The 14281-nt window shown below is 39.6% G+C and overlaps 5 non-coding genes across 5 annotated transcripts; 3 read left to right on the top strand and 2 right to left on the bottom strand.

Moving 5' to 3' along the window:
- Window positions 1–1194: 1194 nt before the first annotated feature.
- On the bottom strand, window positions 1195–1267 carry TRNAV-AAC (transfer RNA valine (anticodon AAC)). The gene has a single exon. It is a non-coding gene; the product is annotated as a tRNA-Val (tRNA).
- Window positions 1268–3637: 2370 nt separating this feature from the next.
- Window positions 3638–3710, bottom strand: TRNAV-AAC (transfer RNA valine (anticodon AAC)). The gene has a single exon. It is a non-coding gene; the product is annotated as a tRNA-Val (tRNA).
- A 1762-nt stretch (window positions 3711–5472) lies between these two features.
- On the top strand, window positions 5473–5545 carry TRNAV-UAC (transfer RNA valine (anticodon UAC)). The gene has a single exon. It is a non-coding gene; the product is annotated as a tRNA-Val (tRNA).
- A 5135-nt stretch (window positions 5546–10680) lies between these two features.
- Window positions 10681–10753, top strand: TRNAK-UUU (transfer RNA lysine (anticodon UUU)). The gene has a single exon. It is a non-coding gene; the product is annotated as a tRNA-Lys (tRNA).
- Window positions 10754–13464: 2711 nt separating this feature from the next.
- TRNAK-UUU (transfer RNA lysine (anticodon UUU)) lies at window positions 13465–13537 on the top strand. Its single transcript has one exon. It is a non-coding gene; the product is annotated as a tRNA-Lys (tRNA).
- The last annotated feature ends 744 nt before the right edge of the window (window positions 13538–14281 follow it).

The following is a 14281-nucleotide window of genomic DNA, read 5'->3' as shown; positions in this document are numbered from 1 at the left end:
GTATTCTTAATTCAAGTTTTTTATCTTTAGGCATTTCAATGCTGTATCTATAATTATTGCTCAATATCAAACACCCTATACAAATACCAAAATTCGACTTGAAAAATTACCAATTAAATGTAATATAATAAAATAAAATTAATTAAGTTGTTTTTATTTGTTTGATCGTATTTTAAAACTATTCTTTTTCTATAACAGAAAACATCACCTGCAAATTGAGAGTGGTAAACATTTTTGATATTCTTTCTACCAAATTTATCTAATAAGGTAAATTTTTACTTACCGAAAAACTAATAAATATATAGGATTATATTTATATACAGTATCTTTACAATATAGCAGATACTGTCAGAATTCTGGGCTGTCGGGATTTTGGGCCAAACCCTACTTTTGTTATTTTTCATTCGTTTGGTGAGATAACGGTTTAAAAAAAAAAAAAAAAATTCTATTTATATTACGGAATGGCCACCTAGACAATAACATCACTGTATTTAGCAGTCATATAAGACAGAACCACGGCCAACTCAACCCCGTGGAACCTCGCTTATTTCTTTCTCGACTACAGCAGCCATTGAAGATTCGAGTTCTCTCGGAACATGAAGAATACTTAAACGCCTCACCAATCTATACCACAAGCACTATGGTTCTGCTTCACCAATCTCGTGCCGAGTAAGCTTTTTTCAGCCCGCACAGAACTCAAATCGCCCACGAACATATGCATAGCACAATGATTCAATACAGACTAAAGTGCATCAACATGAATAACATTTACTGATGTGGTTGCTTTGGAAGGTAAGAAAATATGATTGTAGGTAATCAAAGTTACAAAGTGTATTCCATGACGAATCGTATCATGGGGCTCAATCAAAAAAGATGACAGATAGAACAAACTGCACAGAGAATACATAAAATTCCAACAATTTCTCGAAAAATTTGTCAGCTACAGCCAGTGGTGTTTGTGGTGTAGCGGTTATAACATCCGCTTAACATGTGGAAGGTCCCAGGTTCGATCTCCCGCACGAGTGAGCATTGATTAATTTTAGTAGGATCTGTTATAATACTGTTTCAGCCATTTTATTTTTCTCAAATGTCAGCTAAATAAATTAACCTGTATATAAAAAAGTCAACTAAAAGCAGTGCTTCATTTAATGGTGTTAACAGTATACAACAATAAATAGAGAAAAAAATTCATTATGTGCTTGCCAGGTATCGAACCTGGGTCCTTCCGCGTGTTAGGCGGACGTGATAACCACTACACCACAAGCACAATAAGTTACAGAACACCTTTAGAAACCAATTACTTTTTATATTAATTCAGGCTATGACTTAAGTACATAATTAGTTTAATTTTATCTTTGGAAATCGATTTCGCGTCTTACTGACTGCTGTAAGGAGCTCAACTCTGAAGAGAGAATGTAAAATAACTTGAACGACTCTAAAATAACAGTTTCCTTCACGGATTACCATTAAGAGATAAACTATCCATCAACACAGCTACACCACAAGTATTACTTTGTTAACCACAACATAAGTTCCTTCAGTGGCAGACTTCACAATGGTATTTTGACAAGAGAGAATATGGATTATGCAGTACTCTTTGTGTGACCTATTCATAACACAGTATAATTTCGGTATTGTTTACCTGGTGCAAATTCGATCCTAAAAACATCTACTGTACTCTGCATTCCAATTTTATTACAGTCTTAATCTCACTAGCATTTTACGACGGAGTATCAAAAGGTTTTTCCCTGACTTTCTTCTCTGTGTTCTGTGAACTTCATGTTTTATTGACTGTATTGTTTATCTAGTAATATATGCCAGACGTGTCATTGCTTTTACTCTTATGTTTCTTTTGTTACAGAGCTGAAGTTACAAAATGTCATCATGGATAAAGTTCAATATCGATCCATCATCAAATTGCTATTTTTGCAAGGCAAACAACTAAGGACTACCCAAGAAGAGATGACTACGGTGTGTGGGGATATCTCTCCATCGTATGAAGTTGTAAAACATTGGTGGATACCTGGAGTGCGACGCGGAGAGAGTCCATTACGAGGAAAGAAAAATGGGTGGCTATCCAGTTCTCACACTGCTGAATTTGTGTAGAAAATTGAACAGCTGATCCTCAATGATTGCCGAATAACAATTAAACAACTAGCTGCTGAGATTGGGATATGCTATGGATCATATGGAAAGTATTTCAATACGAAGACTGTCTCAGCACGATGGATTCCTTGCTTGCTCACACGTCTTCAGAAAGAAAAAAGTTAGGCCTGCTCTGCTGAATTTATCGCCATGTGTAACAACGATCCTGATCAGGCTTTTTCCCCCAATTGATGACAATGGATGAATTGTAGATACATCACTTTGACCCAGAAAGAAAACAAGTTTGAAAACATGGAAGCACCATTCATCACCAAGATGCACAGCTTGACTTTGTGACACATCTATTCGATTTAACATATAACGATTTAAGTCTGTAAAAATACGCATAATTCGAATATTTGGCGAATTTCTGGCACCATGATTTTCTAAAAATTTTTCCTATGCAAACCCCGCCCTCAATCCCCACCATCTTTCCTAGGGGGAGCTTCTTCAGCGTTTCGAAAAAGTTATATTTTACAGAAAAAGCCCTGAGTAATGGTCACGTTTCTATATTCCGTGTTGAATGGTGTCATCGGGACCAAATAACAAAGAATGAAAGCTAGAACAAACTGCGCAGAGAACAAAATATAAAATTCCAACAATTTTCTGAAACATTCATAAACAATAGGCAGTTGTGCTTGTGCATCTTTCGAAAGCGAAGGACATCGTGAACAATTTCGTGAACAGTCGATTTATTGAAGTTCACTATTTGTGCAATTGCACGCAGTTTGCACGAAGGCCTGCCCGCCCGATATCGATCTTCAATGTCAACACGGCCCGCTTTAAGTTCATTGCACCAAAAACACACCTGCTTCTTTGTCATCACCTTTTCGCCACACACAGCAACCAGTTCACGGTGAATGCCACTTGGTGAAAATCCTTTTGCTTGCAAAAAAGCGAATAACTTCACGAATACCTGCTTTGGACCACACTTACACGGTAGCCGCCATTTTGCAACTGGAATCTGCTGTGAGGCAACTGTACCGCAACACTGCACTGGCGGTCTTTTTGGACGTTATTAATGGATGTATCTGTTCACCGCGTTTCATCTCATATACGAGGGAAAACTCTCGTATTTAACAGAAAAAACCCTGAATGAAGATGTATTGGAGACTTTGTATGTATTCCATGTTAAATAGTATCAATGGGCCCAATCAAGAAAGAATGAAAGCGAGAACAAACAAAACAGGAAACAAAACATAATATTCCATCAATTTCCTGAAACATTAATGAAGTTAATCCCAGTTGTGCTTGAGGTGTAGCGGTTATCACATCCGCTTTACACGTGGATCTGGGAAGCAGAGTAATGGATATGGTTCTGCTCAATTCCAGCAAGATCTGCTATAATATTGTATTAACCAGTGTTTTTTTTAAAACTGACAAATGTCTTCTTGGATAAATTAATCTGTGTACCAAAAAGTAAACTGACAGCATTCATCTGCTCAATGCTGTTAACGATATACAATAAAGAGAGAAAAAAAAAATCACGTCGTGTGCCTGCCAGGTATCGAACCTGGGACCTTCCGCGTGTTAGGCGGATGTGATAACCACTACACCACAGGCACATCCATACAGTCATTATGAGCAATTTAACACATTAATTGTCTTTAATCTTAAATTAACCTACAATTTAGGTAGATGATCAGTTTAACTCATCAATCAATCTTTGGAAATCGATTTCGTATCTTACTGGCGGCGCACTAAAGACACGCAATTATTCATTGCGTGTCTTTTGTTAATGAGCTTAAGTGGCAGAATGTCATCATGGATGAAGTTGAATATCGATCCATTATCAAATTCCTATTTTTGTAAGGCAAACAGCTGACGTCCATTCATGAAGAAATATTGACGGTGTATGACGATATCCGTCCCTCAATATACGGTGCTGTTTCTTGTATTCTGTGTATCTTGTAAGCTCCTCTGACCATTTGGTCGTCCCGGAGTATAAACAGAAAATTTAAATTTAAATTTAATATGAGTTGTAAGACATTTCAAGTAGAGCGCGGAGAGTGTCCATGATGAGGAAAGAAAGTGGCCAACATCCAGTTGTGGAGATCCGCAACTAATGACAGATAACAATTAAGCCGATAATTGCTGAGACTGGGATAGGTTATGGATCATATAGCGAGCATTTGAATATGAATTAGGTTTCAGCACGATGGATTCATCGCCTACTAACGTTGAACTGCTCTGCTGAATTAATCGGCATGTTTAAAAGCGATCGTGATCTGTTGTTTTTTTCTTTCCAATCGGTGACCTGGGATGAATTATGGATACATCAGTTTTATCAAGAAATAAAACAGGTTTCAAAACAATGGAAACTCCCATTATCACCAACAACTAAACAGGCCAGAGAGCAACCATCTGCAGGGAACATGATGCTGTCAGTTTTCTGGAATGAGATGGACATAATTCTCACAGATTATCTAGAGAGGAGTACCACTATTAATACACATTACTACAGCAACTTACTGAGGCAATTGCATGAGACAATTAAGGAAAATCGAAAAGGCATGCTTTTGCTTCATGACAACGGACCAGCCTACACTTCTGTTGGAACAACTGATCTGGTCCGAAATTTAAGACTTCATACCTTGCCACACTCTCCTTATTTCTCCAATATGGCACTTCTCAATATTCCGCTTTGCGCAGCTGAAATCATTTCTGCACGGAAATCATACTTTTTTTAATTGTCTCTTTTTTTTTTTTTTGTTTAACACTATTGAAGTGTAGCCAATCACAACGCTTAATTAATAAATAAATTGCTTAATAAAACCATGGCTTATTCAACGCCATCATGCGGCCATGGACATAAACATTAAAAAAAGAAATAGGATAAACATATTTTTACAGTGGACATCTTTATTCAAACGTTTCGAATAGTGAGTGCAATATTACTGAAGTATCAAATAAAGGAAAAGATTACTTTGTTGCACACAGCAACAAAGATGCGAGAGTGAAGGAAGTAAAAAGCAGCCAAAAAGAAAAAATATATATATATTTTTTTGATGTCACAAAAAATTTTATTACAGTTTAAGACAGTAAAAATACCTCGAAAATTTGGCGCATTCCACACCAAATTTTATCTAAAACATTTTCCGGTGAAGAATTCTCCAAGACCCCCACCATCTTTTCTAGGGGAACTTCCTCAGCATTACTTAAGTTTATATTTTACAGAAAAAGCCCTGACTATTTGTATTGGCGAGGTTTCTAAATTCAATCGTGAATCGTCTCATCGGGCCCAATCAAGGAAGAATGAAAAGTAGAACGAACTGCACAAGGAACAAAACATAAAATTCCACCGATTTCAAGACACATTCAGCAGTTGTGCTTGTGGTGTAGTGGTTATCACATCCGCTTTACACGCGGAAGGTCCCAGGTTCGATCCCTGGCAGGCACAGCGATGAGTATTGTTTTGTTGAATTCTAGCAAATCTGTTATAATACTGTATCAACCAATACAGTTCTTAATTTTTCAATTGCCTTTTAGAACAAATTAATCTCTACAGCAAAAAGCAAACTGAAAGCATTCTTCTGATTAATGCTGTTAATGGATCCTGGACGTGCAGCCGAAACAGCTCGTACCCGGCGAGACATGGACACTACAAATTCAAATTATCATATTAGGCCACCCGTAATCTCTTACATATACCCATATATGTATTATGACTGTAAATTGCGCGTGTTCTCTGGTCGATTTGCCTGTTTTGCTGGACGAAAAAAACCCTAGCTTCTGGGGGGGGGGGGGACCTTGCTATCTACGCCTGAGACCGACTAACTCAGCCAAGGAATGAAAAAAGCCCACTAAAGTTCCTAGCGTCATCGACGGGATTCGAACCCGAGCCTTTTCCACCCGGTGTGTGGAGGACGGAGACGATACCACTGTGCGCATGGACGGTAGTGGAGATTCCGCAGATCGGAGTTGCTGTTCCAACACAAATCACAGATGTTCGATGAGATTGATGTCTGGGGAATTTGGAGGCCAAGGCAATACCTGGAAGTCTTCCTCATGTTTCTCGAACATGTGGGTGGTGTGACATGGCGTATTATCCTGCTGAAAGACGGTACGGCCAGAGGGGAAGACTGTTGTGATGAAAGGGTGTACCTGATCAGCAATAATGTTTAGGTGAAAAAAAAAAATTACATTTAGGCCACCCGAACAATTAAATTTATCTGCCGTGCTGTGTCTTATGTCTGTTAATTGCATGTGTTCTATGGTCGATTTGTCTGTTTGCTGGACAAAAAACCTCAGTTTCTGGGGAAAAAACCTTGCTATCTACGCCTGAGACCGACAACAGCCACGAAGTGAAAAAAGCCCATTAAAGTTCCTCGCGTCATCGAAGGTGATTCGAACCCGGGCCTTTTCCACCCGGTGTGGGGAGGACGGTGACGATACCACCGCAGACATGATGTTTAAGTGTGTGTGTGTGTGTGTGTGTGTGTGTGTGTGTTGGATTGCCTGAGCGGAGCCCGGAAGTTCCCCCATTAGATTAGCCGCTTCATTTCTTCTTGTAATATGGTATCTCTCTTCCGGCCATTGTTCTGTGTGTAGTGGCCGGATCGGCAACCTAGCAGATGTGGGACAGAGACACCGAGTCGCCGCGTCCACCCTCCCCCCCAACCCTATCACGTGAAGGCATGCCGGGTTCTACTATCGTCATGCTGAACACTCCTAAAGAACTTTAGGAGTGCTCTAGGTAGAGGAAGGAGAAGGGGGGATAGAAAGGGGGCAAGTCTAAGGGAAGATCGGCCCTAGTTAGAAGGAATAAGTGTTAAGCAAGCAGAAAGATTCCCCCACTCAGGATGATGGGGGGAGTAGAGGAAAAGGTGAGATTTGGTGTTGTCATGATGTTTAGGTAAAGTGTCAAATGTATCTAGGGTCAAACGGCACCAGGGGTTCCCCCCATCTCCGCGTAGTTTACTTTGTGTGGTGATACAGTTCACTGTAAAGGCCAGAGATTTAAAAGTATGGATCTTGAAATGTGTGGTGTCATGAACCGTTGTTCTTCCGGACATTTAGCCGCCAGGCCCCTGCTGAGGCCCGACATTGCCCCACTTTCTCCCCTTGAAGGCAGAACAAGTACCTAGTAATTTGCATTTACTGTGGCAGGTCCTGCCACCTATTTTGTTGAGATTTCAATGGCAAGAACCTAAAAACAAAAAAATAAATAAATAAATAAAAAATAAAAATAATAATATAAAATAAATAAACAGAAAAAAATAAAAATAAAATAAAATAATTTTTGTACGTTGTATGTTGATCACATACATGTTTTCCGGTTTGAAGGGGTTGCGTTTGAGAATTTAATGGCCGAGGAGAGGGCGAAATAATTTAAGGCTAGAATTTTGGTGTGGCATATAGATAGAGAGGGGAGGAGACTGAAGGCTGTGGGGGGAATAGCTAGGAAATACTGGGGTCAATAGAGTAAACGACCTCAGCATGTGCCAGTGGGGTATGCCCATGCCTTACCAGAGAGAGAGAGATGTGGGATGACAGGGGGGAGGCAACAAGAAAGCTGTTGCCTCCCCCTCTGCCAGGGGAGGGAGGAAAGTGTGCCTGGCAAGGGAGCCGGCACAGATCGCCGTATGGCCTGGCGGCTGCATGTCTACTTGAGTCAGGTCCTTGGTTGGGTCCTAGTTGTCCAATCCAGGTGTAGGTTCCTGTCTGTGGTTGTCACTTGGCAGCAGGACAGGTGCCTTAGTCAGGTCCGTAGTTGTGGGTATTTAGTCCAGTCTGTGGTTACTTATGTCTCTTTCTCGAGTCATGGTCATTAGTTGTTGGATCCTGGGTCGATTTGTTTGTCGAGTCCGTGTGTAGGATCCTGTCCGTAGTTGTCACTTAGCACCAGGACAGGTCCATTAGTCAGGTCTGTGATTGCGGGTGTTTGGTCCATATGTGATTACTTCAGTGTATGATGTTTCTTCCTGGGATGCAATCTGTTTGTGGATTGTCTTGATGGTGACTGTCCGTGCTTCTTATATGGTTGTTTGCAAAGTCATATATTGTGGGCCTGAGAATCGCTATTGTGGCTGTGGGGGCAGAAGAGTATGCCTTCTGTCAAAAAGATCTTGTGAAAGGTTTGCCACTGCTTTGTAGCTGTGCTCCTCCTCCAGTAAGCGTTCCTCTTGATTCTCTGGTACATAATGTAATTCTGTAATTAGTCGGCATCGGAGGTCTTCATAAAGCTTGCAGTGGTACATTAAATGCTCCCACGTTCCCACTAAGCCACAATGACAGAGGGGAGTGTTGTTCAGTCCAAAGGTCATCAGTTTGAATCTGATGGCGCCGTGACCAGTTAGGAGGTACGTGGCCAGCAATCCTGGGGAGGGCCAGCTCGGATATTTTGGGTATACGGCGGAGACAGTTGGGAGGAATTTTCGCATTATTTGCCCTTTTGTTGAGTTTTGCCACCGTGTTTTCCAGGTTTGCTGAAGATGTACAGTTAGTCTTCTTTTCTCTATTTTCCGTTCGCTGGCTATATTTAATGTGAAATTTAGGCAGGTATTCGGTATGCCTCTGAAAAGGCTGTAGAGGAGTCCACTTCGTATCACTTCCAGGTCCAAGCGGAGGGCACCCGTGAGCACCTGAAGCGCGTGTGTACTCACTGTTTTGCAAGCTCGTGAGATAGTCAGCAAGATGTACCTCTGTATGGTTTCTAGTTTTCTTATATTAGTTGCAGTGGTTGCTTTCTTGTACCAGACACCCGAGGCATAGAGGATGACTGGCAGGAACACAGTTTTGTGAAAAAGAGCAAGGGTTTTCTTCTTTATGCCCCAGTCCTTGAGGGTGGTTCTTGCAAATAGTGACGAGTAATTTCTGATTTTATTTCTGAGATAGTTAAGGTGGGGGGGGTGAAGGATAGGTTTCTATCAAGGACAACCTCGAGAAATTTAATTTCTGTTGTCAGCTTGATGGCGGTTCCTTGTACTTTTATTTGAGGGGAGGTCTCCTGGTGTCCAGGGTTCCCCGAAGTAGGATCGAGCTTGTCTTAGTGGATGATATCTTCAGGTTATTTTCGTCAGCCCATTGTTGTAGAGTGGCGAGCGCCCGGTTTGCTGTGTTTTCCAGCTGTGCCCTGGAGTTTTCTGCCAGCGTCAGGACAAGGTCATCCGCATACGCCTGGGAGGCTGCATTTCCGAGGTTGTGGTTGAAGAATCCGTCCAGGACCACGTTCCAGAGCAGTGGGCCCAAGACGGAGCCCTGTGAGCATCTTCTGTAGATGCGTCTGGTTATTGTGCAGTAAGGAGTAGTGACTTTTACTGACCTGTCGCACAGGTAACTGCTGATGCAATTGTATAGATTATTTGGGAGTTTGGCCTCACGGAGCCTGCTGAGACACTTGGCCACCAGAGGGTGTCAAATTTTTGCTTGAATTTTTCTCAAAACACATTGTCCCAGGTGGAAAAAACAAACCTTATTAGATACGTTAAGGAACTCACCTTTGCAGGAATTTATTGCAGCTAATCAAGGTCAGTTAATATGGCTTGTGAGCTCAGTTCAATTTCATTTTCTCCGGCAAAGTTAATCATATCTTGAAACAAACGTTTATAATTTTCTTCAGTCTTGTTCGTCATCAACACGTAAACTAAAGGAAGAATTCGATAGTTTTCATTACCGACGGGTGCATGTATTGCACTGTATAATTGATAAAAAATTGTGGGCACGGGTTTAAATGTACCATCAATAATCCAACATTGAGCGCATGACAGGCGTTCAATTTTACTTTTGTTGTAAATAGAGGATTCTTTTCTCTCTCACTGCAGAGACTTTAATAAGAAATCCCATTTTCTTCTTATTATTATTATAACAATACGAAATAGGATATTTTTTCCTTGATATTTTTACCTGTTACCCCTTTCAAAATATCCTGCCTGAACCCATGGTCATGCTTGATGTACTTTCCAAAGTAATTCGGTGGAAGTACAGCTAATAACAAATACCTGTATAATTACAGTTTTAGGTATGCTAATGACATTCATGACACAGCTGCCAAAATACATTACTCTAAATTTTCATATTCTAAAAGTATTCTTAATTCAAGTTTTAGGCATTTCAATGCTGTACCTATAATTATTGCTCAATATCAAACACCCTATACAAATACCAAAATTCGACTTGAAAAATTGTAATATAATAAAGTAAAATTAATTAAGTTGTTTTTATTTGTTTGATCGTATTTTAAAAGTGTTTGTTTCTGTAACAGAAAACATAATCTTCAAATTGAGAGTGGTAAAAATTTTTGATATTCTTTCTACCAAATAATCTAATAAGGTAAATTTTTACTTACCGAAAAACTAATAAATATATAGAATTATATTTATATACAGTATTTTTACAATATAGCAGATACTGTAAGGATTCTGGGCTGTAGGGATCTTGGGCCAAACCCTACTTTTGTCATTTTTCATTCGTTTGGTGAGATAACAGTTGAAAAAACAAAAAATAAATTTTCTATTTATATTTGAAAAAAATTCATTATGTGCCTGCCAGGTATCGAACCTGGACCTTATTATCTCATGAAATTGTTATCAAATGGCCCGGATGGCTCAGTCGGTAGAGCATTAGGCTTTTAACCTAAGGGTCCAGGGTTCGAGTCCCTGTTCGGGCGTGAGTTTCATTTTGGGCTGTAATACCCGAGTGGTCAAGCAAGAGGTTGGATAAGTACATCTGCCAAGCCTTACACTGCTGTTTCTTGTATTCTTTCTGTCTTGTGAACTTCTCTGGTGGTTCTGGAGTGAAATTTATTTTATATTCAACACCAAATGGAATACAAAGAGTTAAAATGAAACAGAAAACAGTGTGGTTTGGGGAATGTGCTAAAATGAGAGCTAGAATGAATTTTCAGCGAGACCCCTCCATTTACAATATTTCTTGGCGTAATTTCATTACAGGTCATAAACTAGTATATGATAAATATGAATTATCAGGTGTACGCCAATAAACAAGGTGTAATTCAATAAACATTGAATGATCGAGCTTTAAAGCATTTTTTTATAAATAAAAGCATTATTTAATGTATGTAAAATTTTCAATAATATAGTGTTATGCTTATTATTTAAGGTTATTCTTGTTCATTTATTTTTTCATATTGTTTTAACAATTGTATTTTACATACGTCTAGTCTTAATAATTATCAGCAGATGGCGCCACAAACCCACAACTAGCTCAGTTAAATGTGTGACACGCATTTTATTTATTCATTTCACAATGTTGCCCAAAATGAAATGTATTCAAATGATAAAAATATGTTCCTAGAGAACAACAAAATTGTAATTATATCTTTCAGATTCAGTTGTGAAATCTGATAGATCAAAAAATTGTTATGACTGTCAAAATTTGGTGTGGGAATGCTCGATAAAAAGAACACAATTTCCTGGACTGGCTGGATAAAAAGAAGGAGCTCAAAAATGGCTTCTATCAGAGGAACCAAAATCTGACTGAATGCACTTTTTACGCTGCTCTAAAAGTTTCTGAAAAAAGTCAGCAAAGGTGTCCAAAGAGATCTACTTTTCGGTGATTACGTTTTTCTTCGTCCTGAACATCCTGAAATCTCTTTTCTTTGAGGGCAGTTTACGCCTTGAGATTTTTTTTTTCTGCCTGAACGAGGCCAAACTCGTTTTTGGCATTCTGTATGGGACAGTTGTGGCCTACCGCGACTTATGATTAGTTGTGGCCCACCTCCTCGTGGTGTAGACGGGCACTTGGCAGGCTTTTTTGGTGATCTCCTTCCCGGTAGCTGTTGTTGTTGTTTGTTGTTGTAGAGTTTTAGGGGCATCAGCGACTAAGACCGTATTGCTCCGTGTGTGCTGTCTTTAAATTGTGTGCGTTCTGTGTTCGATTTTCTGTTTGCTGGACAAAATATCCGAGTTTCCTGGAGAAAAAAACCATGCTACCCTCGCCTGAGACCGATTAATTCAGCCACTTTGTGAAAAAGGCCCATAAAGTTCCTCACGTCACGCATTTCTGGCCGTTTTACAGAGTTTTGTTTCATCGCAGTGTACCACGGCATAGTTGAACTAACGTTCCGGAGACGCATTACATAAGATACAATACAAGTCTACATTGTACATTCACCTCGGGAAAGAGGAAGAACGGTGCTAAATTAGGAGAGTATAGTGGATGGTTGATCTGTACAATGCCATGTTTCTTTAGAAATGTCCTCCCAACAAATGTGATATGAACGGGAACATTGTCAGCAACAAAAACCACCTACCTTTCTCCGGAAATTGCACTTCACCTGGGAAATGCACTTGAATAGTCTTTGAAGCATCTGCATGTAGAGCATTGACTCTCTTCCCTTTAGGTACAAATTCTTTGTGAATCATACATACCCTGTGTATCGTAAAATATAATCAGTATCATCTTGATCCTGGACTTCTGTAAAAGAATGTTTTGGGCCTTGGAGATGATCTTCAAGTCCACTGCATACTCTGATGCTTCGTCTCTGGGTCGTATTGAAACACCCAACATTTATTTCTAGTGACAACTCATTCGACATTAGGATTGTCTTGACAAATCTGGATGAAATCTTTGCATGATGACACTCTTCGCTGCTTCTGTTGATCCATGAGGTTGGTAATACAAATTTTGCACAGACCTTTTCCCTAAATCTTCGTGCAGAATTTGACGAACCGTCCCCTTATTCATTTCCAACTCATCAGCCATCATCCTAAGGGTCAAACGACGATCTCTTGCCAGAATTTCCCAATTTCGAGAATATTGTGGAGACCTACTTCTTAGATCATTGCGAATATTCTCATGTCCTTCTTTGAACTTCTTATGCCATTCAAACACACTCGTCCGACTTAACACTTCATCATCTTAAACAGTTTTAACATTTTATGCTTTTCTGTTGCAGATTTCCTTGTATAGGTAGGGAGGTCATAATCCCACTGTATAAGGCAATTGTAAGACCGCATTTGGAATAGTGTGTGGACTTCATCTGAAAAAAGACATTGAGCTTCTTGAAAGAGTACAAAGACGGGCAACTAGCATGGTGAAATCCAGGAGGAAAGACTCCAATTATGTGGGCTACAGAGCTCCTCAGAGGCGACCTGATTGAGATTTATAAGGCTCTGAGAAGGGTTATTAAAATGAAAGAAGCTGGAATTTTTATTGTTATAAAGAATTCCAGAACTAAGGGCCATAGATTCAAATTACCGGGAAGTGGTTTAAACCAGATTGTAAAAAGTTTTCTTTTAGCCAGCGAGTCGTTCATTGCTGGAACTTTGAATTTATTCAAACTCTCAGTCTCAACTACTTGCGAAGTCAGGTAGGTAGTAAAGAAAAATGAAATTTTATGAAAATGTTTTTTCAGTGTCCCGGATGGCTCAGTCGGTAGAGCATTAGGCTTTTAACCTAAGGGTCCAGGGTTCGAGTCCCTGTTCGGGCGTGATTTTTCTTTTGGGCTGTATAGCCGAGTGGTCAAGCGAGAGGGTTTATAAATACAACTGCCAAGCCCGTTACTGCTAAATACGGTGCTGAATCAATCCCAATATACAAAGTCCTTTTCCACTTTTTTTTAGGACAGTTACCTGCATTGTAAACAATATATCTGAGAGTTGTTCAAAATAAATATTTAGTTCGTAATTTGACTCGCCAGGGGCTCAAAAACTAATTAAAAAAAATAATATAATGGTAAAATTTTCAATATTTATTGATGATCGATTCTTTTTTACATTTTTTTAAAAATTAATAACTCTAAAACTATAGATCATATTGCAAAGCGATTTACTGCATTATAATCAGTATATATCACAGCTGCCTTCAAAAAATATATATACACAGTGACCAAAAAAACACGAACCTTTATTCAGTATCGAATTGATCAGTCTTTGCTTCCAATAAGAGCAAGGGTGTGGCGCAGCATGGATTCTATATGGGGTTTAGTGCGTTTTTTTCTAATTGTAACCATTCCTCCTGCAAAATATCGCATAGTTGCTACAAAGTTGAAGGAAGAGAACTTCGTTGCCAAATAGCTCTTTCCAGCATATCCCACACATTCTCAATGGGATTGAGATCAGAAGAATAGGGGGGGGGTGGATGCTGGAAATCCGTGTCATGTTCTCCGAACCATTCTTGCATGATTCTGGCACAGTGCACTGTTGCATTTTCATCCATAAGAGGTGGCTATCGC

This window comes from Mastigoproctus giganteus, chromosome 2 (genome assembly GCF_048544385.1).
Source record: "Mastigoproctus giganteus isolate SK-2022 chromosome 2, ASM4854438v1, whole genome shotgun sequence".
Taxonomy (NCBI): Eukaryota; Metazoa; Arthropoda; class Arachnida; order Uropygi; family Thelyphonidae; genus Mastigoproctus; species Mastigoproctus giganteus.
This window is presented reverse-complemented; position numbering and strand designations above follow the sequence as displayed.